The following is a 22,644-nucleotide window of genomic DNA, read 5'->3' as shown; positions in this document are numbered from 1 at the left end:
CTAATGTGTAGCAATATTTTCGGTGCGACCATATTATGTCATGGGCCAATTATTGGTTTCAAATTCATACACAAGGAATGGAGTAATTTGATGGCTGAAACACTATATGGTTATCATTACAAATTATTGATTCTAAGTGCAGGACGGAGGGGCTGACAAGGTAAGTCGTCTAGTCGTTCGGATGGGACGAAAAACCGAGGTCCCGTGTACACATTGGCAGTTAGAATTCGATATAAGAGTAGGCCGTAGTGCCGCTGTCCGGGCAAAATTTCCATCATAGCACACTGTATGGCGTATGCCCGTCTTCATTAGCCCAGGTTAGTCGCAGAACAGTAGGACGTTAAACTCCATTTCACTTCATTTGATTCTAAGTTCATAACTAAAAAATATAAAAAGTATGCTGATTATATTGATAAGTTAACCGAGCTATGACGTAGTACACATATTGGTCATTTACATTTTTCAAGGACATTCTGTTATTGTTAGAAAAATACATGTAGGTAGAAAATACTAATTAGCCTACGTCATTCGGCAGCTGTAAGAGAGGGCGGGGCTAGAATAGTTTTGGACATAATGTAGATAATTTAGAGATTAGACACGCGTTGCATTCTTGAGGGAGCAGATACTATGAAGATTCATTGGGTGAAACCGCCAAGGTTCTAGAGATACCATCTGGATTCCGAATGCCGTTGGAGAGCCATACGATGCAGCTGGTCCGTCGATAAACGCGATCTTCGAGTTAGGGGTTTGAGAGAAAGACATGTAAATGTTAATTATACCCATACTTTTTCTCGACTCTTTGATGAAAATGGGAGGGTATACACCGATACACGGCCACTTTTCACGGCCACGTGTATCAGTTGAAAAGTGGCCGTGTATCAGTTGAAAAGGGACAAAAATATATCATAATTTACATATTTATTTGAACATCTACAACCCGTTTTGAACATGTTATGGTAAAAGACTCATCATTTTCAACTGTCTCTGCACTTTTCGAATGTGCGTCACTCTCAGTCAGATTCTTACATTTTGTCTCACATTTCTTTACATTTTGATATCTAGTCGCACTTTCACATTTTGTCGCGGCTTCTGCTCATCCGCAGTCCATAATCCAAATATGTTACTATTATAAATTAATCTCTTGGCATTTTCAACACTAAAAACTTTAACATTTTGTCGCGGTTTATGCAAATCCTTTATGCTCATCCGCAGCACGTAATCCAAATATATTATTAGTATAAATTAATCCATTGGCATTTTCTACACTACAAACTTGAGAAGTCTACAATTACAAATTGTCTTCATTTAATGGCTGTTCTTGTTTTTGTCTGTCAGTGGATGTCAATACCTCGAGAAGTTAATGAATTGATCTGTGCGGAAATTAGCAAATGTACCTTGCTTATCAAAAAAGTTAAAATCCAATCTTTTGTACTGATCTTGAAGTGTCACCATATTCCTATGCAATTGGTATTTTTCCTCGTGTTTGGCAAAATTCGACTCATCTGCATGGCTTTAATTTCTTGTTCTGTGAAGGATCGGGCTTCTTAATCTTCGCGATCATTGAAATCTCTTGCAGAACTGATATTCTCGGTCTTAGAATATATATCTGTGACATTATAAAGTAGGATTCTTCGACGAATTCCCGCCTTCATTTCTGCCAGGATGTTGGCAAAACAACAAGAAATGGCTACATGGCTTCGCCTCGGAGCCCCACTCAAAAAAGAGACGGTGTATCAACCCATACACCTTGAAAACAAGGTATATAACTATTACGTATTGTACTGCAGACTTTTGTTTAACTGTTCTGACATAAAATATAGAAACGAACTGTTGTACCTGTTAAACAAACGTCTTACCTGTGAATAAAATACATACTGGGCCCTTATTCACGAAAACTTAAACTAAGATACAATCTAAATTTTACGAAATACTGCAATTCGATTGGCTGACCAATATGCAAATTGGATATATGCAAATTGATTTTACTGGTTTTAAGGGGAGCATGGAATTAATGAATTAATCAAATAAAACGAACGAAAAGAAAAACGGCCAAAAATGTGATCAAAATGGAATTAATGAATTAATCAACAAATACCCACTGTAGCGAGTTTTAATTTCACAGATAATTGATTGGTGATTGCTTGTGAATCTTTCGTGGCTTCACACCCATCCAGTTTTATTCTCACGGATGATTGATCGGTAAGTGTTTGCTTCACACCCACCGATTGAAGGCCGGATTATACGGTGTTGATTCAATGGAAATCGTATAACGGGACGGCTGATTGATGTCGTAATCCGGAACGTACAGGGGTCGAATTACCAAGAGATTTTTTGGCTGAAGTAATAAGGAAATAAACTGGGACATAATGAATATAATAGCTTATTCATTATATATTATAGCTTGTTTTTTTAACATCAAAGCAAAAATATCAACTCAAGGGTACAATTTTGTTTTGACAAATATTTATAATATTTGGAGATTACATTGAGTTTAATACTTGCTTATCTATATAAGATGATTTTTTTCAAATTTTGTACATTTATTCTTCAAGTTCACTATCATTCAGTCAAAACATTTTTGTTATCTTATTAGAATTCTTTTATAACAAATAGTTTGTTTACTTTCAAATTCGCGAATTAAAAAGAACAAATATTAGTTTATTTATTTATTAACAGTAACATTGTTTTATGTGTATATGGCGGGACTTCGTGAAGTAGAATTCGTAGTTTCTCAGACGGGCAAGCCGCAAGTCTTGTGTTTTGTAAATATTTTATGTGGACTACTATTTTGACTGCCAATGCTTTGTAAATAGACAATGGAACCAGTGCTTTGGAAATATTATATCTTGTTTTGTTACATATTTTATACAATTTCTATATAAATTAATTTTTCATTCTTTTTTTTCTGTTTGTTTTGAAATAGTCTGTTAAACGCTGTAGCCTGAATGGGATACAGAAGAATCTATTTTAGCTATAGAGAGGGTATATAAGTAGGGATAATAAAACAACCAGACCGTATAATCTGTTGTTATAAGCTGTAGTCGAAATGGGGCGTAGTCGAAATGGGAAGATACCAATGAATCATGATATTAATAAATGATAACAATGAAAATAAGATTATGAAGATTCTGGGGTATGAAGTTAATGAGTGTATGATCTTTATGATTTTTAATGGGGGCATGAAAATAGCAAATGCTATTAATGGGAGGTGACATGAATGTGCCGATTCTGTAACATAAAATAAAGTATGGCGCTGGTCTAGCTATTCGATAAATCTGTGCATGGTGAGCTTAAAATAAAATACTTAGAACACCCTTATCCATGTGATTGGCCCTAATGGTCTTCTCCGTATCTTGTTATTACAAGGGCGACCTTCGGTTGCACGGATTTTCGCACCTGTGGTCGTGACCAGCCATATCATACGATAGAGCACGGTCAGGATGGCCCAGCCCGAACCATAGTCTAGACTTGAAGGTCGCCAAGATAGTTGTTGTGTAATAGCGAGATAGGCATCTTGTAATAACGAGATAGCTATCTTGTAATTACATTATAATCAGAATATATTTGTTTTAATTGATGTACCCTAATGGGCTTCCGTAACCCCATCGCATATAATTAGTATAGCATCTAGTTGTCATAATCAATGTAGGTTAAAATATAGAAAGTATAAATATATTGTTTTGAGTGAGTTCCATCCTAAACAATATTTAAAGTAGCTATGTCCGTAACTCAATATCATCCAAAATCTTCGACATTGAAAACACGAATTTTTATGCAATTTAAATCAGCATTGGTGTTGTGATCTTACCTGGAAAAGATGAGCTTCTGATATCCAATATTTAAGACAAAATAAACATTTTACACGAATCGTGTACCATAATATGTTTCAGCGCCATTTTTAAGAAAGTGCTCAAAGAATGAGGCTAGACATATCCCACAAGTCATGTCAAACGGTGATATCATATTCTTATTTGGAGAGCATGCGCAATAAATAATATCGGTGTTGACTGGAATAACCAGACGCTAGAAACTGACTTGCGGTTGAGACTTCTGGCGTATTTCGCCGAACATAACTGATGACAATTCACAGTAAAACGGATACGATTTAATGTAAAACAGTTTATATAAATTCATATTACATTACTATATGTGTTGCGACTCATTTTTGCTAATTTCTTGGTCCAAAATATTAGCGATTTAGCTCCTTTAAAAGCGGCTAGCTTTCGACAAGGACCGGCGTGCTAGACCATGTCGAAAGCCTTGCTGATGTCACAGAACACGATTCTAACATAATGTGCATCATCAGTTGCCTTTGAAATGAAATAGTTTATGACCTTAAGATTCCCAGTTGAATTAAAATGTTAATAATTTTAGGCGCTATTGCACTTTCGTACCTCTACCAGTTCCCGTGGTCGTAGGAACTTGAAATTATTAGAGGATGTTAAGGGGGACTAGCAATGACCACACACCAAATTTCAGCCGAATCGATCAATAACTTTTTTATTTTACCGACCTTTTTATTTCTAACGAGAGAGAACTTCATCTGTTTGACGCCATTTGCTTTGTTTACTATTTAGACTCGAATAACAAGACACTAAGACGGAAACCGACACACTGCACTAGCTGCCTATCTCTGCAGTTCATAAAAATTAATATAATTTTCGTATACTTTAATTTTTGCGCGAAGCCACCATGTTCTATAAAATACTATTTTTGTTGATCAGTGGATTGGCCTTTAGGTGTGAATATTGCCGTGACCTTGATTTTGACCTTGAGTCTTAACTTCCCATCCATATCAGGGCCTTTGCGTTTATGATTGCCGTGGCCTTATTTCTTACTGTATTTTCTACGTTAATGTTCGAGGTGAAAGCAGAGACGACGTCCTTCAGAAAAGATAATTGGGTCAAAGTCGTAGGTCAAGGTCATGTTACAGAAAACTAAACTCAAACTTTTCAAAGTCATTTTTTTGACATTTGACCTTGACTGACGACCTTGACCCCGTAACCGTTTTCGAAGGCTATCACCTTGGCTTGAATCATGGACGTTTACCTTGGTTCTGTCACACACTGCTCGGTCAGAAAAGGGTCAAACGGAGAGGGGCCCGTGTCCGAAAGGAAGTCAATGGGCGTGGTCAATGTGAAAGGTCGTGGTGACCTCCACTAGTCACCGTTGACCATCCGTGACCCTGACCTAGTGTCCGAACTTCCCATCCATCTCGGGCTCTTTGCGTTTATGCGTGCCGTGACCTTATTTCTTACTGTATTATCAAAGTTAATGTTCGAGGTGAAAGCAGAGACGGCGTCATTCAGAAAAGATAATTGGGTCAAAGTCGTAGGTCAAGGTCATGTTACAGAAAACTAAACTGACTTTGAAAAGTTTAAGTTCAGTTTTCTGTAACATGACCTTGACCTACGACTTTGACACATGTATCTTTTCTGAAGGACGTTGTCTCTGCTTTCACCTCGAACATTAACTTTGATAATACAGTAAGAAATAAGGCCACGGCAAGCATAAACGCAAAGGCCCCGATATGGATGGGAAGTTTGGCCTCAAGGTCAAAATCAAGGTCACGGCAATATTTACACCTAAAGGCCAATCCACTGATCAACACCAAATAGTATTTTATAGAAAATGGTGGCTTCGCGCAAAAATTAAAGTATACGAAAATTATATTAATTTTTATGAACTGCAGTGTTAGGCAGCTAGTGCAGTGTGTCGGTTTCCGTCTAAGTGTCTTGTTTTTCGAGTCGGTTTCCGTCTTAGTGTCTTGTTATTCCAGTCTAATTAGTAAACAAAGCAAATGGCGTCAAACGGATGAAGTTCTCTCTCGTTAGAAATTAAAAGGTCGGTAAAATAAAAAGTTATTTATCGATTTGGCTGAAATTTGGTGTGTGGTCATTGCTAGCCCCCCTTAACATCCTCTGAAAATTTCAAGTGCCTATGACCACGGGAACTGGTAGAGGTACGAAAGTGCAATAGCGCCATAATTTTATTCATATGGCGTGTCTTGTTCACAGTTCGAAGTTGCTATTCACTTATCAACGACAGTCACTATTTATATCGTTATCGTGTAGTTCGACAGGGAACCAGGCGGGCGAACATTGACTTTCTCAGAAATTGTGGTTGTGTGGAACATGCTAGGGTCATGGTGGCTCAATTTGAATAAGAAGAATAGGAATCGCTAAGTAGGGTTGAAAAGCATTGAAAACACGTGAGTATGATCATTTGCTAACTTGTTGAACCTTACTCTAAGCCTCATTTATCAAATACAAAGCTTGAAAACACCGATTCTTACATTGGTATACTACACAAATAACGTTGGTTTACTGTAAGTAAGATAAATAGCAATTATGAACATTGCTAACATTATTATAATTTAAATAGGAGAGAGAGAGAGAGAGAGAGAGATGGGGTTTAACATATGGATCAAATTTATTTCCATAATTCGAGCAGTGACCGGAGGGCCCGGGGAATACCCACGAGGTTGGACAGGCGACGTACAACCGGGGATTCTTAAATAGTAGAGGTGTGGATTCGATTCCTCGCTAGTACGTGACAAATTGAACCACCTGTTAGTCCCGAAATGGCCTAGTTTGTTTTCAGTGAAGGTTTACCTCTCCCTGTCCTACTTCTATGATCATAAACCTGTTTTAAACATTAACGTATCTACCTAAATAAACGTGTAACCGCTATGCGACTACACGCATCAGTTGTAATAAGCAATTTCAAACTTAAAAGGATTCGGTGACCCGTATTCATCGGAGAAATTATCACCGTACAATCGTCCCCGGTGTCGCCAAAAGCAGTCATCATTGATGCATATTTCCACAGCTCTTATTCATTTCATCTTTCCACTTCACGACTTAGCCGCAGATCCTGCAAAGACAGGTTCGACTACAAACACATGGCTGCATAATTTGGTGTCTGAGAACGCTTTCACGCAATACTCAAACAGGCAAAATTATCCCCCCCACCCAATTTACATATTATACTATTCATAAAAATACCTCATATTAGTTGGAAACAGTTCTGGTGTTAATATAAATAGACAGTTGAAAGAAGCTGAGACTGCGAACTTTCCCACAAGAGAAAATATCACACTTCCTATAGATCCGGCGGAGGTAGTTCCTGAAAATATGTTAAAGTGACGATGCGTCATTTGCATTTTATCGCTATAATACAAAATAGAGTTAATAAGAGAATCAAGATACCATCACTAGATTACCCCCTCCCCCCCCCCCCGGCCCCGAATATGCATACAACGTAGATGATTTCACTAACTGTGGACATTGACTGTCGGTCATTGACCGATTTTGTTTTATGTCGCAATTCTGGAATACATATTTACGATGTAAAAATATCACAATTCATTGTATGAGCGCTCAAAAGATTCCCCATTGTTGTATAGTGACATATTTTATGCCACGTTGATTTCTACTCTCCACTAGCGTTCCAGTCTGTTTCGCAGAGGTAGTGCGAAAGTATTCTAATAACTCTGTAAAATATGACTACTTCCAAAATGTGACGTCACATCACGCAAAGTCAAGCATTGGCTCAATGACGCGTGCATTGTTTACATAAGACGTTATTGATCCGGAAAGAATGATGCCTTTTACTCATTTTAATACCTAATAAAGAGCCGTTTGGTCTTCCATCATTTAGATTCGCTTGGAGTTTAAAGCCCGGTCCCACTGCATTAACGGATGCAAAGAGGATGTAAAACGGGGAAAAAACGTGCCCTCCATTTGAAAACGCGATGCATCCGTTGTGTACTCATTGCATACGTGTTTCATACGCTCTATCCATCGCGCATCCGTTCACTTTGATTTCATCCGCGCAAAAAGTTTTGAGCTGCACAAAACTTTTATAACGGGTGAACTTTCTGTCGTGTACGATGTAAATGCGCAACATATACGAGCACCAAACGTTCCATGTCCGTTACCATCCGTTAAACGTCCACTGTATCCTCTCTGTATCCTCTGGGCATCCTCGCAACTCACATCCGCTCCAGCTGAAAACGGAAAGATGGAGGAAAGATAAGGTACATGGAACGTCTATACATCGTTAGTAGCACGGAAATAGAAAGGATGTAAGCGTATGCATCTCGTATATAAAGTTTTCAAAACTGACAAAGCGTTTGTATCTGGGATGTATCTGGTATATTGAAGGATGTCTGGAGTTTGCCTAACCCCTTCGGAGCTGTCATCCACTTTCATCCGCTTGGCTTCCGATGAACATCCATTTAACATCCCCGCTACATACTTCCCACGTTCGTTCTTTTCCGTTCAGTTTTCGCGCAAGTTTTCGTCAATTTTGTCCATTTCTGGAGCGGATGAAAACGGATGGAGCCACCCCCGAAAGTTTGCTCGTCCGCTGTGTCCTTTTTGCGTACGTTTTGTGTCCATCGGCCACTGGGACCGGGCCTTTAATGATTAGCGCTATTAGATTGATCATTTCCGTCATTTATTTGTAAGTGTGCTGGAGTTCCGATAAAATCGTGTATGTAGATTATATTTCCATTATCAATAGTTTTCTCATACTTTTGTAGATAATATTTTTTGTATATTTTTTTGTTACACGCTAGATGATTGATTTTTCGTTTAGGTTTGTAATTGCATGGTGGTAGAATATCACCATCGGACCGATCTCTTATAAAATAAAAGGTAGCCTTTCAAGTTTCTAGCCAGAGCTAATATAATATGTTTCAACCAAAATATGCCCCTAGCTACCATCAGTTCTTGAAGACTAATTGTATCTCTTTTAATTTTATCTGAATCATTCCATTAGAAATTTGTAATCGATAGTGTCAAATCTTTTGATGACATAATTAAAATAAAAACAGTGTAAAGTTAAAACGAACGAAAAGAAAAACGGCCAAAAATGTGATCAAAATGGAATTAATGAATTAATCAACAAATACCCACTGTAGCGAGTTTTAATTTCACAGATAATTGATTGGTGATTGCTTGTTAATCTTTCGTGGCTTCACACCCATCCAGTTTTAATCTCACGTATGATTGATCGGTAAGTGTTTGCTTCACACCCACCGATTGAATGCCGGATTATACAAAATGGCGTTCCGTGGCTTTAAGGGGAGCATGGAATTAATGAATTAATCAACAAATACCCACTGTAGCGAGTTTTAATTTCACAGATAATTGATTGGTGATTGCTTGTTAATCTTTCGTGGCTTCACACCCATCCAGTTTTAATCTCACGTATGATTGATCGGTAAGTGTTTGCTTCACACCCACCGATTGAAGGCCGGATTATACAGTGTCGATTCAATGGAAATCGTATGACGGGACGGCTGATTGATGTTGTAATCCGGAACGTACAGGGGTCGAATTACCAGAGATATTTTGGCTGAAGTAATAAGGAAATAAATGGGGACATAATGAATATAATAGCTTATTCATTATATATTATAGCTTGTTTTTTTAACATCAAAGCAAAAATATCAACTCAAGGGTACAATTTTGTTTTGACAAATATTTATAATATTTGGAGATTACATTGAGTTTAATACTTGCTTATCTATATAAGATGATTTTTTTCAAATTTTGTACATTTATTCTTCAAGTTCACTATCATTCAGTCAAAACATTTTTGTTATCTTATTAGAATTCTTTTATAACAAATAGTTTGTTTACTTTCAAATTCGCGAATTAAAAAGAACAAATATTAGTTTATGTATTTATTAACAATAACATTGTTTTATGTGTATATGGCGGGACTTCGTGAAGTAGAATTCGTAGTTTCTCAGACGGGCAAGCCGCAAGTCTTGTGTTTCGTAAATATTATATGTGGACTACTATTTTGACTGCCAATTCTTTGTAAATAGACAATGGAACCAGTGCTTTGGAAATATTATATCTTGTTTTGTTACATATTTTATACAAATTTCTATATAAATTAATTTGTCATTTTTTTTTCTGTTTGTTTTGAAATAGTCTGTTAAACGCTGTAGCCTGAATGGGATACAGAAGAATCTATTCTATCTATAGAGAGGGTACACTGAAAAAACCCTTGTGTTGGATCTCAACACAAGAACTTGTGTTAAAAATATTTAACACATGTCCTTGTGTTGGATCTCAACACAAGAACTTGTGTTAAAAATATTTAACACATGTTTGTGTTGTATTGCATTGCAATGACACAAGTTTGTGTTTTTTTCAATGTCTTAACACAAACTTGTGTACATTTATAAAATCTTATGTGTTTTTTTTCCATATAATTAATTACGTCGACATTAAAGATAACATTTATTATGTTCCTTTATCACTAGCCTATATGTAAAGCCACTCTTCCTGAATTTGAATGTCGAGTAATTCACTTGATTTATTTTTTAATATTTCTAATTATCTAAAAGGATATATTAATTATTACAAACATTAAGTAGAAATCGCAATGTTTGTATCGTGCGATGAATTTAATATCTCTTTTAAAACAGCGTATTTTATAACAGTATACTGATATAAGAGATCAAAGTTTTAGTCAATTATTATCTAAATATAAACTATTTATTTAATTAGATATAATAAAAGATTATTCTGATTCTACTCTTTGTTTATTTTCACATCTTGTCTCAGACAATATACAGAGACAGGTTATTATAATGTCTGCATTTGGAAGTGTCTGATTGATATCGCCCCAATAAACTTGACACATCAAAACAATAACAATTGTGTTATATCTACGTTTTAAAAAAATGTTTGAATGGGCGTGGAAATAGTCGAGTTAATCTTTTTATTTAATTTAATTGGTTCATTAATCGAAATTGGAAATTTATTCTTACCTGTAAATGACCAATTAAAATGAATTACTCTTAAAACAAAGAAAGAAATATTTATTGAAGTAATTTTGCGGTATTAAACCCTGTGGTACTGCAAATGTTAACTGTATTATTAAGCTAGTATCGAAAAAAGTGATATTGTTGTGAAAAAAGTTTGTCAGAAAATAAGAATATCAGGTTTGTGATTTTGGTATTTTTTAATACAATGTATTTAGAACGCAAATTTTTCGTTTCGGTTAAAACAAAATATACCTCCATTTTAATTGGCCAAAGGATGTGTGACTAATAGAAATATGGCGGGCGGACAAACTGACCAAACAGTATATTTCGAGGTATTTGAGGTAAGCTAATTTAATATTATATCATAACTGCATGTGCATAATTGTGTTTCTGTTTGATTAAATATTCAAAAAATCATTCTTAGGATACAACCTCGACACCAGTCCGCCCTGAATTGCAATGTTTGTTTTGTGTTCTGGGCGCCATTTTGAATATAATACAATCCAGCGATAGTGTAGTCTAATTCCTTTAAAAGGGAATCCGAATTTGTTAATTTTCTGCAATACCACTTCGGTGGAAGCGGACGTTAAATAAAGCTATTTCACGTACAAAGACCTACGATAAAATCCAGGTGAATTGGGAAAAATATTCATGTATTTTCTTGATGAAGAGTAGCTATTTCAATTTGTAAATGCCCAGTCATCTTAGACAAATAATAATTCCAACTTCAAATCAGTTGTATTTATTCAAATCATACCATGAAGAATTGTATTTTTCCACTTGCATAATAATAAAAACTTGACTTTTATTATTTTATTTCTTCAGGCCAAGAGCACGGAAAATTGGTAATTGCCTTGTATCACTGCTAACTATAAATCATAGGGAGCCTTTGGCAGAAATGATAATATGGTTCTCAGATATGTTACTGTGTACAGACTGAACAGAAAATATTTATACACTTGCTATTACAGTACTGGCCAAATTAATAGCAATTTTTTCTAAAAACGTTGCAGAAGTAACTCACTAAAATTGAAGTATGAATAAAATCATACACCGTGAGTATATTGAACTGAATATTCTTACACATAACCATAGGCGTACGGGGAAATTTTTGACTGGGGGGCGGTGGTGGTTGGTGCCCCAAAAATGTAGTTAGGTTCTTAATATGTTACATAATAATAATAAATTCGCTGTTAAATTGGACACATTCAAGAACACAATATTTTTTTATACAACTTTTACAAAGTACAATTGTGTGCCCAAATTTTCCCAGCATTTGGTTCCCAGCCCCCCCCCCCAGCTCGTACGCCTATGCACATAACCATATTGACATCTACTTCACATTGCATGGTTGATCGACGCAACGCCGTGTATAGATAAAGTTGCGACAACTGTGAAGCCAGGAATTTCATATGACGTCATGCAAACTTATTATCTATTTATATGACCTATTATATTGTTGGATGTCATAGATTTCAGCGAATAAGTGTATATAGGACATAAAACATACATTTTTTAAACGAAAAGTATAGCTGAACATACTATTATTAGTATTATACAACAAGAAGCGCACATTATTGTTATATAGCCTTATTCTATAAGAAAAATCAAAATAAAAGATACACTAGATAAAAGTACTATTAAACCAGGGGCGGATCTAGGAATTTTGAAAAGGGGGGGCGCTGCAAAATGAAGGCATTGACCGCGGAGACGGGGCTTGCCGCTGAGGGGGGGGGGGGGTCCCCAAGAAAATTATCCGTCATTTCCTTGCATCTGTAGCCATTCCAAGAGCTATTTCCCAGACTGGTGTGTTTGAGTCGATGGTTCGAGTCATTTGGGATCCCTACAACGGGTTGGGAACGGACATATTTGAGTCTGAGAAAAGGCACTTTCAGCCGTAAAAAAGGGCACTGTTGAAAATTAGGGGGGGGGGGCGCCCCTCGCGCCCCCCATTGAATCCGCCTCTGATTAAACATATTTAACTTGCATTCGCTTTTAAAGGAGCTAAATCGCTAATATTTGGGAACTAGAAATTGTCACAAATGGGTCGCACTAACCTTGATGTTGACAAATACGTAAGACGATATGAACATCAAGGTGATATATGCATATATGCAGCATAGATAATTAAAACTTCTATTCAAGTTAAACCAACTGTATCTATTTATGTCTTACGTCGAGCTGAACACATTTTATGATTTATTGTCATTAAAACATCTATTGGTGGTTAACAGTGTGTAACTAAAAACTAAAATTGGATCTTATTATTGCCAATGATCGCATCCAGATATTTAAAGCGCGTTTACAATATATTCATTTTTTTGTATCGTAAAATTCATCTTCATTTGACGAACTACACCCAAACTACAGTCAGTGTAAACACGGTTTGGAGACTATATCTGAACTAAAGGGTACATCGAACTACAGTGTACATCATGCTTAAGAGACACTATCTAATATCCAACAGGAAAAATGACGATTAATTTAATATCCGCCAATTGGTGTTGCTGCTATTTTGTATTTTCAAAATTTATCTTCAAATTCAGAGACATCGAAAACCATATAAAGGACATTGCAAAAGTCATATCTTACGTATCTTAAGAGATGCCCTTTTAGTCTACCAAATTTATGTTTTTTTTGTTAAATTGCCTTATACATGTATTACAAAATTCGGTAGCCCTTTTAAAAGAAATGCCCGGCACCACATGGAAAATACATTTCTTTAATTGTCAAATTCGATTTCCGCACATTTCGCGTACATAACCACGATATAATGGTCGAACATTACGTACATCAGATAAACTATTTTTAAAGCCCAAAACTGTTCAACTAGTCTCTTTTAGTTATCAAGCACCTGTTTTATGGGATAATCTACCATTTAGTTTAAGATGTTGTACATCTCTATATTCTTTTAAAAAACAACTTAAATCACATTTATTTAATGAGGCTTTTAACTGACTCTGTATACAATTGTTAACATGTCCATAATCTTGTTGTTTATTTATGATTACATTGTCACTTTGTAGAGTGCCCCTGAACATGTTTTATGAAAGGGCGCGCTATAAATATGCTGTAATAATAATAATAATAATAATATTACCAAATGTGGTGGCCATTATGAAAGAAACGCCCGGCACCATATAACAAATACTTCTTTTTTTTAATTTGACGTTTGTCAAATTCGATTTTTCGGCACATTTCGCTTTCATAACCACTCTGTGTTTGAGGAATTTAAAAAGAAATCATTTATAATCCAACGAGTAAATAGTAAAACACACTGATTACGAGATATCATTCTCAGAAAATTCCCCGATTTTGGGTATGATTTTGTTTGATATATTTATCACTGAACCAAACTGCATTGGTTTCTTTTGCATTTTTTTTTTAGGGTAAAACGTTATATTATCCCTCAACGTCTAATACTGCAAGAAAAAAACAAATTTTGGTATGTAAACCTGTATGAAGCCATGACGTCATAGCTTTTATGGCGTCATAATTGGGACCCAAAATGGCGCCTGGAAATGAGTTGTCGTAACTTTCCCACAGTCTACTCACTCATGTGCTCATCGTTGTATACCAACTAACGTTGAAAAAATCAATTTACGTCGATTTTGGAACATTTTAAAAGCCGTAGTTCGATTCGGCGCCCAAGAAAAGATATAAATATACACCAAAAACATGGCAATCAATCAAGTTGAAGCGTTTTGGCGTAAAACATCTGTTTAGGCGAGATGACGTGTTTTTGGTGTACATGAGTAAGCAATAATGCTACCTGACTAAAATACCCCCCCCCCCCGCATTCGCATGTAGTCATACATATGAGTCTCAAAATAATATAATATATTGTTAAATTATGCTCTTTTCAACTCCCCCGCCCCCTAAATAACTTTATACCCATGACTGGTGTACCAAGTTAAATCCACATCAAAACCCCATTTGTCGATAAGTGTATTTATAATAATCACTTGAACATCCTTGGAGAATTATATCTATTTAGTGAATATGGCGTCATAATTGGGACCCAAAATGGCGCCTGGAAATGAATTGTCGTAACTTTCCCACAGTCTACTCACTCATGTGCTCATCGTTGTATACCAACTAACGTTGAAAAAATCAATTTACGTCGATTTTGGAACATTTTAAAAGCCGTAGTTCGATTCGGCGCCCAAGAAAAGATATAAATATACACCAAAAACATGGCAATCAATCAAGTTGAAGCGTTTTGGCGTAAAACATCTGTTTAGGTGAGATGACGTGTTTTTGGTGTACATGAGTAAGCAATAATGCTACCTGACTAAAATACCCCCCCCCCCCCGCATTCGCATGTAGTCATATATATGAGTCTCAAAATAATATAATATATTGTTAAATTATGCTCTTTTCAACTCCCCCGCCCCCTAAATAACTTTATACCCATGACTGGTGTACCAAGTTAAATCCACATCAAAACCCCATTTGTCGATAAGTGTATTTATAATAATCACTTGAACATCCTTGGAGAATTATATTTATTTAGTGAATATTAATACCAAAGAAAGAAAACAACTCTAAATTCTGAATATAAAGTCATCAAATTCTTTTACAGATCTTATTGTGGAAACCCAAAAGTTATATTGCCTTTTTAATCACATTTTTGTTTTTAATGTCAAATACCAAACCATCTCTAATATTGTTTCATTATATAGAATGCAGTGTAATCCTAAACACTAAAGATTTGGCCTGAAAACTTGAAATAATATAGAGGGATCATCAATAATTAATAGTAACATTCGATAATTATAAAAATGTATTATTGTAGGATGAAATCAACCTTTATTTTTAAACATTTAGTGAACATTTCGAATGTTAATGCCTCTTTTATATAAAATGGTTTTATTAATTAATCAATTTTTGTTTTACAAATTTTTAATTTTCTCCATTTTGTTTGATTTTTATGCTATATTTATTTTATCTATCTATAATTATTTGCCTGTGCTTTATCTATTAGTTCCCATTTATATACTGTAGAAAATTTTGAATTCCTAATCTGTTAAAGGGACTATTTTTTCTTATAAGTATTTCAATTTAGTGCATTATTAATGTCTTTAGTGCTTGGTTTGGTTGATATTAAATTTAGATATATTTTAAATGTATGTTTTGGGACCATGGGGTAGGGATATTGTGAACATATATATTATATTCTCAGTTCTTTTTAAGGTTAATTGTAAAAAAAAATTAAATAGCTTTTTTTGAGGGGTGGGGGGGGGGTATTGTTATTATTGAACACAATTTTATTAGTATTGAAATTAACTTTGTTGATTAATATTCCAAATGTCTCGGTGCTTTATTTTTCAATTTAAATAGCTACTTTTTATTTAATAATTGGGAATGGGGGGGGTGGGGGTATTTTTTCATTGTATAACACAATTTTATTAGTATTGGAATTAACTTTGTTTATTAACCTTCGCGATGTCTGTATTGGTATTAATTAGGCATTAATTTATTTTTTCATATCATTTATTGAATAAATAATAATTTAACAAACAAAATTATTATGTCATTTATCAATAATTACAGTTTAAACAGAACGAATGGAAGGGGTTGCATTCGAAAGGTTGCTATACTGGATATAAATTGGTAAAATACAACACAAGTTTTTGTTATACACAAGTTTGTACGAAACAACACGAGTTTCAGAAATTTCAACACAAGTTTCAGAAATTTCAACACAAACAAGTTTCAGAAATTTCAACACAAATAATGTGAAGATTTTCACACAAGTTTTGTGTTGTTTCAACATTTAACACAAGTTTTGTGTTGTTTCAACATTTAACACAAGTTTTGTGTTGTTTCAACATTTAACACAAGTTTTGTGTTGTTTCAACATTTAACACAAGATTGTGTTGTTAAATAGAGACACCTAACTTGTGTTGAAAATAACACAAGTTTGTGTTGTTTCAACACAAGTTTTTTTTCAGTGTATATAAGTAGGGATAATAAAACAACCAGACCGTATAATCTGTTGTTATAAGCTGTAGTCGAAATGGGAAGATACCAATGAATCATGATATTAATAAATGATAACAATGAAAATAAGATTATGAAGATTGTGGGGTATGAAGTTAATAAGTGTATGATCTTTATGATTTTTAATGGGGGCATGAAAATAGCAAATGCTATTAATGGGAGGTGACATGAATGTGCCGATTCCGTAACATAAAATAAAGTATGGCGCTGGTCTAGCTATTCGATAAATCTGTGCATGGTGAGCTTAAAATAAAATACTTAGAACACCCTTATTCATGTGATTGGCCCTAATGGTCTTCTCCGTATCTTGTTATTACAAGGGCGACCTTCGGTTGCACGGATTTTCGCACCCGTGGTCGTGACCAGCCATATCATACGATAGAGCACGGTCAGGATGGTCCAGTCCGAACCATAGTCTAGACTAGAAGGTCGCCAAGATAGTTGTTGTGTAATAGCGAGATAGGCATCTTGTAATAACGAGATAACTATCTTGTAATTACATTATAATCAGAATATATTTTTTTTAATTGATGTACCCTAATGGGCTTCCGTAACCCCATCGCATATAATTAGTATAGCATCTAGTTGTCATAATCAATGTACGTTAAAATATAGAAAGTATAAATATATTGTTTTGAGTGAGTTCCATCCTAAACAATATTTAAAGTAGCTAAGTCCGTAACTCAATATCATCCAAAATCTTCGACATTGAAAACACGAATTTTTATGCAATTTAAATCAGCATTGGTGTTGTGATCTTACCTGGAAAAGATGAGCTTCTGATATCCAATATTTAAGACAAAATAAACATTTTACCATTGGTACACGAATCGTGTACCATAATATGTTTCAGCGCCATTTTTAAGAAAGTGCTCAAAGAATGAGGCTAGACATATCCCACAAGTCATGTCAAACGGTGATATCATATTCTTATTTGGAGAGCATGCGCAATAAATAATATCGGTGTTGACTGGAATAACCAGACGCTAGAAACTGACTTGCGGTTGAGACTTCTGGCGTATTTCGCCGAACATAACTGATGACAATTCACAGTAAAACGGACACGATTGAATGTAAAACAGTTTATATAAATTCATATTACATTACTATATGTGTTGCGACTCATTTTTGCCAATTTCTAGGTCCAAAATATTAGCGATTTAGCTCCTTTAAAAGCGGCTAGCTTTCGACAAGGACCGGCGTGCTAGACCATGTCGAAAGCCTTGCTGATGTCACAGAACACGATTCTAACATAATTTCCATCATCAGTTGCCTTTGAAATGAAATAGTTTATGTCCTGTTCACAGTTCGAAGTTGCTATTCACTTATCAACGACAGTCACTATTTATATCGTTATCGTGTAGTTTGACAGGAAACCAGGCGGGCGAACATTGACTTTCTCAGAAATTGTGGTTGTGTGGAACATGCTAGGGTCATGGTGGCTCAATTTGAATAAGAAGAATAGGAATCGCTAAGTAGGGTTGAAAAGCATTGAAAACACGTGAGTATGATCATTTGCTAACTTGTTGAACCTTACTCTAAGCCTCATTTATCAAATACAAAGCTTGAAAACACCGATTCTTACATTGGTATACTTCACAAATAACGTTGGTTTACTGTAAGTAAGATAAATAGCAATTACGAACATTGCTAACATTATTATAATTTAAATAGGAGAGAGAGAGAGAGAGATGGGGTTTAACGTCCACTCGAAACAAACTAGGTCATTTCGGGATGAACATATGGATCAAATTTATTTCCATAATTCGAGCAGTGACCGGAGGGCCCGGGGAATACCCACGAGATTGGACAGGCGACGTACAACCGAGGATTCTTAAATAGTAGAGGTGTGGATTCGATTCCTCGCTAGTACGTGACAAATTGAACCACCTGTTAGTCCCGAAATGGCCTAGTTTGTTTTCAGTGAAGGTTTACCTCTCCCTGTCCTACCTCGTGGGTTTTCTTCGGGTCCTCCGGTTTCATCCCTCGGCTACGCGAAAGCAAATTATTGAACTAAAATCGATGAACCATATGTTGAGAGAGAGAGAAATGGGGTTTAACGTCCAGCCAACACAAATTAGGTCATTTCGGAACTAACACATGGTTCAATTTTATTTCAATAATTCGCTTGTGCGTAGGGGTCTTTAGCAGTGGGAGGAAACCGGAGGATCCGGTGAAAACCCACGAGGTTGAACAGGCGACCCTACTCCTTATCACGTACAACCGGGGATTCGAAACCACGCCAGTTGACTCAATGACAGGCCTTATGATACAGCACGCACGTGCTAACCATTCGGCCATCCAACCCCCAAACAATATGTTAGTCCCGAAATGGCAGTTGCTGTTGACCACTGTTTATGGTTGATCTAGACCTATATTATCAACAACAAAAAAAGTCCGAAATCTGTGTCCATTTAGGTCAAATTAGCCAAATCAAATTTGTTTTTTCTAACAATATTTTTGTCCCCCGCCTTTCGAAGAAAGCAGGGGACTATTAAAATGGGTTCGTCCGTCTGTCTGTCCGTCTGTCTGTCCGTCACACTTTTTGGGACACAATAACTCTCTTCCTAATTGAGCTAGAATGTTCAAACTTGGTGTATGTGTTTATTAGGTCAATGCCTTGATGGAGGTCGAAGATGAGCATTTTCCGCTTAGGGTAAGCAGAGATAAGCAATTTGATTGGTTGATGCTTTGGGACACGATAACTCTCTTCCTAATTGGGCTAGAATGTTCAAACTTAGTGTATGTGTTGATTAGGTCAATGCCTTGATGGAGTTCGAAGATGAGCATTTTCCGCTTAGGGTAAGCAGAGATAAGCAATTTGATTGGTTGATGCTTTGGGACACGATAACTTTTAATTGAGCTAGAATGTTCAAACTTGGTGTATGTGTTTATTAGGTCAATGCCTTGATGGAGCTCGAAGATGAGCATTTTCCGCTTAGGGTAAGCAGAGATAAGCAATTTGATTGGTTGATACTTTGGGGCACGATAACTCTCTTCCTAATTGAGCTAGAATGTTCAAATTTAGTGTATGTGTTGATTAGGTCAATGCCTTGATGAAGTTCGAAGATGAGCATTTTCCGCTTAGGGTAAGCAGAGATAAGCAATTTGATTGGTTGATGCTTTGGGACACGATAACTTTAGTTCTAATTAAGTGAGATTGATGAAACTTGGTGTATAGTTTCATTACAGTAATACCTTGACTAAGTTTGATAATGAGCATTTTCTGCTCAGGGTAAGCAGAGCGATACGCAATTTGATTGGTCGAGACTTTGGAAATCAATAACTCTCCTACTTTGATTGTCCCCCGCCTAGTTCGAAGATGAGCATTTTCCGCTTAGGGTAAGCAGAGATAAGCAATTTGATTGGTTGATACTTTGGGGCACGATAACTCTCTTCCTAATTGAGCTAGAATGTTCAAACGTGGTGTATGTGTTGATTAGGTCAATGCCTTGATGGAGTTCGAAGATGAGCATTTTCCGCTTAGGGTAAGCAGAGCCGTAAAACGGTGTCGACTGCTAGAAAGACAAAACGTGATTTATCATCACCCAGTTGTGCAAACGAAACGTCTTTATACAAACTTTTCCTTTTTATAAGCTCGTTTATATAGTTTATGCTTTAGTTCTTGAAGAAGCTTTCCAATGTATTACCCCTGTAATTCCTCCTCTTTTATCTGTACAATATTTTCGAAAAAAATGAAACGAAATCCACTTATGTATACATTTAGGTTACATTATAGCCTACATGTCCCGACTCAACTTGCCACATTACATGTCATAATATTATAACCAGGTATTGATAAAAGCATCAATTGAGCAATTCCAATACAATCCAATACAATGAATATAGGCAAGGTAAATAAACAAATAAATGGAAAAAACAAATTGAAAAAGAAACTATTATAAATTAATTAAATATGTAGTATGCAATAATGAATTGACATTTAATGACAGAAAGAAAACAGTGAACTTTGCACAACTTGCAGCAAGATGGAAAATAGACCCGTTGATACAACCAAACTCTAGATCTGTAGGCATAGTGCATGTTTTCCCCTTAATATGCTATAATTATTCCATCAAAAACATTGTATGCTTAGACTATAAGTAAAGATATACTGTTTGATTGTTCAATACTTTGTAAAAGATAATTTGTGATAAATTTATATGTGTCCTCTAATTATTTTCCTATTTCGGCGGGGGACATCAGCCTCACTGTTGGCTTGTTATTCTTGATATCTGAATGGGATTAGGTAACATGCTTAGCCTATGTAAAACGCCTTTCTTTAAAGGCTGCTGATGATCCTGTTATCTTTGTTATGATACATGGCTTGACAAAATGTGATTTAGATCTATAAGATAGTTGAATCACCTGGTAGGAAACTAATTTTAAGAGCTGTTAGTATTGAATTGTCCTTGGAAAAGTTTAAGACATGTTTATATAATATTTACTCAAATATTTCTACAATAATGCTAAGGCGAGATATGAGTTTGTAATTTGGACGCCCTTTTTTGAAAATAGCCATAACATTTGCAAATTTCCATAAATTTGGAACAGTGTGTGTTTCTAGTGAAAATAGAAAAAGTTGGGACAGGGGATTACTAATTTCCTTCACAATATATATTTTAAAATTTGTCAACTAACTTCGTCCAGTCCGGGAGATTTTGGTGTATCTAGGCTATTTATTACGTTCTTTTTTACATAATATAGCTTATTTGCAAATACATACATATAAATATATGCGTAAAATACAAAAGGGATCAGAACAAATTATACAATTTACGAGTCTTCTCCCAGTATAATCTAAAATATTTACAAATATCACCGAAATTTGATTTAATACATAGTTATATACATATATACAGGCTACCTTAGGATAATAAGTCCATGTCGTTACATACTAAATGAGTATTAATAGTGAAAAACCACTGGGAAATTACAATAATAGCTACAAGAGTACATGTGAATCTTTACGTTTCTTTAATATAATTTTGTACGATGAGAAATATCTGGATATTAAACGTTTTAGGAAAAAAAGTAGAACCATCTAAATAAATTTTATGCAACTCGGGTCGTGGTAGATTGCGTATAAAGCCAAGTTTATCAAGTAAGTGATGGCGCTGTAACACGTATTTTGAGCAATCAAAAAAGTAGTGAAACGAGTTTTCAATTTATTGTCGCATGTACAGTATGGATTTGGAACGGTGTTTGATTTATTAAGATCATAATTTAGACCACTACAGGTGTGGCGTATACGATTATGGTAAATGGATAATTTTCTCTTGCCGATGTTCCTTAATTTTGGAGGTTTGACTTTAGTCTTGATATTCGTTTTAAACTCAGATAAAGATAGTGTGGATTTTAAACCTGGACGTAAACTATTGAATTGTTGAATGGCTTTTGGAAAACAAAGTTGATCAGATACATCATTTATATAAATCAAATAAAAAGAAAAAAAAAGTAGAGGATTAAGAATGGAACCTTGCCGAACGCCAGAATTTGTTGACAAAGTATCAGATAAACAATTTTCTAACATAAGAACTTGATTTCTGTTATTTAAGTACATGTAATTAGAAATTAGTACGAGTCTGTCATCTTGGATTTCATAACTGTTCAATTTATGTAATAGTCCTTTACGAAAAACTTTATCGAAAGCTTTGGAAATGTCACAGAAAACTAAACCGGCGTATTCTTTTTTATCTAATGAATTGCAAATATATTGATATATTTCTATAAGTTGATTTACCGTAGATATGCCTGGTAAATAACCCGCTTGGTACTTGTTAAAAAGTTCATTTTTTGAGAAATAACTTAAAAGATTCTGATAAATTAATCGTTCAAAAACT

The 22,644-nt window shown here is 35.3% G+C and overlaps 1 protein-coding gene across 2 annotated transcripts in view; it reads left to right on the top strand.

The window, feature by feature from the left end:
- The window catches only part of LOC126819354 (organic cation transporter protein), a 58,657-nt gene that overhangs the window by 10,053 nt on the left and 25,960 nt on the right, over positions 1 to 22,644 (top strand). Inside the window, exon 1 of one of the 2 annotated variants that reach the window (XM_050547352.2) lies at positions 18,114 to 18,302. The exons of the other annotated variant lie outside the window; for it this stretch is intronic. The gene's annotated coding sequence lies outside the window, so the exon portion shown is untranslated. Of the gene's footprint in view, positions 1 to 18,113; positions 18,303 to 22,644 lie in introns of those variants that run through there. 2 annotated transcript variants of the gene reach the window in all.

This window comes from Patella vulgata, chromosome 4 (genome assembly GCF_932274485.2).
Source record: "Patella vulgata chromosome 4, xgPatVulg1.2, whole genome shotgun sequence".
NCBI classification, from domain to species: Eukaryota; Metazoa; Mollusca; class Gastropoda; family Patellidae; genus Patella; species Patella vulgata.
This window is presented reverse-complemented; position numbering and strand designations above follow the sequence as displayed.